At 54.7% G+C, this 2,964-nt stretch overlaps 1 long non-coding RNA gene across 1 annotated transcript; it reads right to left on the bottom strand.

Moving 5' to 3' along the window:
* Positions 1-229: 229 nt before the first annotated feature.
* Positions 230-2,758, bottom strand: LOC147575008 (uncharacterized). The gene is made up of 3 exons (XR_015242967.1): positions 2,420-2,758; positions 1,928-2,031; positions 230-869 (listed from the first exon to the last, which is right to left on the bottom strand). It is a non-coding gene; the product is annotated as an uncharacterized LOC147575008 (long non-coding RNA).
* Positions 2,759-2,964: the final 206 nt, after the last annotated feature.

The raw sequence follows: 2,964 nt of genomic DNA, 5'->3' as shown, positions 1-2,964 counted from the left end.
CCCACGACAACACTGTAGGTAGGTACTAATATTCTCTCCCGTGTTACAAATGAGGAAACGGAGGCACAGAAGGATTTTTTTTTTTTTAAGCAACTTGGCCAAGTATGTAGATACCAGAGTGAAACATCACACGCGGGCATCTAACCTTCAAAAAGAAGGATTCGAAAAGAGAGGCAGGGGGTATTTTATAGGAAACCGTTTCCATAATAAGTGAGACTCTGCAGAGAAGATGGGTGGAGAGGGTATTTAAGACACTTATCTGTCACAGGAGAGAAGTCTTAAGTCTTGTCTGTAGTTCTCTCCGAGAGATTTCAGTCAGGATTTATGGCTTTTCGGTGCCTGTTTTGTTCTTTTCCAACGATTCCCGCGTTCTTATCTGGAGACGTGTCTAAACCCATTGAATGGTTGAGATGACCGACTGTGAACATCTCGCCACGGCCTCTCCACCTCTGTGTGTGTGCGTGGCCGGCTGGCTCTGGATGTCCCCCCCACACACACACACACACACACACGCACACACACTTCACTTTTGCCAACCATCCAAAAGGAAGGTGGGCATTCATGATAGCCCATCCCCGAACACCACAGGGTGTGTGTCCCCAGAGCAGGACATTCCCCTCCACAATCCCACACCAGCTCCACATCAGAGATAACCAGCATTAACTGGGCAACATCACCTAACACGAACAACACGAACACCTGACACCTAACATCACGTTTCCCTGGTGGCCTCCCAAACGTTCTTTGTGGCTTCTATTTTTTCCCAGTCCAGGATCCAATCAAACATGGCGTATGGCATCGGGCTGTGATGTCTCCCCTACTTTGTTCCTCATGGTCCTAGATCCTTTGGAGAACCCAGGCCCGATGTCCTGCAGAAGGTGCCACGAGATTCCCGTGTTAGCCTCAGGCCAAACATCTCTGGCAAGGGTGGTATCTCACCATGGCCAAGGTCCAGCCTGATGGCCCGTGAGGGTGGGGACTGCCGGGTCTCCCAGCACCAAAGCACACTCCCCTCTGTAGTTAACAAGTAATCTTTGGGGGGGGACACTTCAAGACTGAGGGTATCCTGCCACCCGATGCCTCTTACCCTGTGGTCCTAGCACGCATTGATGATTCTTGCCTGCGTCACTGATCACACTGGAGGCTACAGTATGTTAGCCTGTTGTTACAGTCTTGTAACAAATCTTCTAATTGTTCAGACAGACAGAGAAGACCTGGCTTCTTTGGGATGCAGCACCGCCTAAGCCTGCCCTCAGGCTCAATGCTTTTCAGGTCACACCACAGGCAGGTGCACGGAGGGTGGGCAGGCACCAGCCCCGGCTCAGTCACTGAATGGCTGCGGGGCCCAAGGGTGGCCTTGAACCAGCAGCACTGACTTGCCCCGGGGAAAGTACTGGAAATGCAGGTTTGCGGTCGGAACCTGCATCCAGCAAGGTCCCAGGGGATCTGTGTGCCTGGGACTGTCTGAGGAATGACCTGGGGAACACCCCGAGCTTCTCTGAGCCCCAGCCTTCCCAGGTGAGACCAGGGTCAGACAGACTCATTACTTAGGTCTGGCTTTTTCCGAAAAGCGGATTCTGATACCTGCCTGCGCCAGAAGGTGACGATGGTGATGACAGCAACTATCATTTCTAAGGAAGGGAAATGAGCTCGGACATTTAGCCAAGACCTCTCAATGGCACGTTGGTAATGAACAAGAAGACTGGAGTTGACAAAGGAGGGCCCTGGAGGGGTGTGTGTTAATCAGAAATTTGATTTTGTTGGGTTGACTGTGTGGTCCCGGGGCCACACAAACTTTCTCCCTGAAGGTCCCGCTCCTAAAGAAAGAAAATGGGACAGGCACCAGCGGGGGGGGGGGGGGGGGGGGGGGGGGATGGCAGTGGGGGCGGGGAGGGAGCAGAGCAGAGCCAGGCGGGGCAAAGCCTACCATGGTCTTGAAGGGTCTTCAGCCTCAAGTTTTATCTTCCGTCTGTACACCACGTCCTCCTTCTGCTTCATGACGTATCCATGGTTGCTTCGATATGTTAAAAACTGTTTTGAATTGCCAACAGAAGGGAATAAGCTTCCTGCCCTATCGGCCCCATGTCCCTTGTCCCATGGCGCAGCCCCAGGACCCAGTGGTCTGTGAAGTTGGTGAAGCAGGCGTCCTAAGGTCACGGGTACACCTGCCTGAGGACCCGCCCACAGCCTCCAAAGGGGCTCAGATTTGTCCAGAGTCACACCTGGAGATGATTTCTCTCTGCACAATCCTCACCTGTGCCGAGTGCTTGCGTGTGCAAAGGTCTCACCTCCAACCACCCCTCCCATCAGGTTTTATACCAGCCCCGTGGGCCCTGCTGGTCAGGGGTTATGAACGTCCCCCATTCTACAGATGAGAAAACGAAGGCCAGGAGAAGCAAAACAACTCATCCCAGATTACCTAGCAAGTTACTGGCAGATTCAGCGTTGCACAGACTCAGGTGTTCTCATTTCCAGACCAACGAGTCTTCTGCTGGCCCGTCCTACCAGTCTCGACCCTTCCCCCGCGAGGTCCTGCCAAAGGGCTCCCAGGTTCCTCTCGTGCTGCCAGGGGCAGAGAGAGGCCGGCTCCCTCCTGCCCACTGCAGGGCAGCCCCAGCCTCGGGGGAGGGGGCTCTCCAGCAGTGGGAGCCTGGTGAGGGGGCTGCTGGAGACTCGTCAGCTCTCGGAGCAAGGCAGCGGCAGACGGGCCCCTTTCCGGGAGAGGCCTTGACAAGGAGTCAGGTGGAGGGTGCTTTCTCACAACCCTAGCTAACCTGCCCCAGGAAGCGGTGAGCTTCCTGTCTGGAAGCGGTCCAAGCAGAGGCCAGCTGACCTCACTCTCCGACAGGGGTGCTGACGAGGGTAGAAGGCCAAGCACCGTGTTGAACCTCTGAAGCCGCTTTTATTAGGAAGGTGGGGCAATCCTCAGTGCTTTGACCCTTCCCGTCATTTTCAGCTCCCCCA

Source organism: Puma concolor, chromosome D4 (genome assembly GCF_028749965.1).
Source record: "Puma concolor isolate L17-30 chromosome D4, mPumCon1.1.hap2, whole genome shotgun sequence".
Classification (NCBI taxonomy): Eukaryota; Metazoa; Chordata; class Mammalia; order Carnivora; family Felidae; genus Puma; species Puma concolor.
Note: the sequence above shows the minus strand (reverse complement) of the source record. Positions and strands in the feature narration are given on the sequence as shown.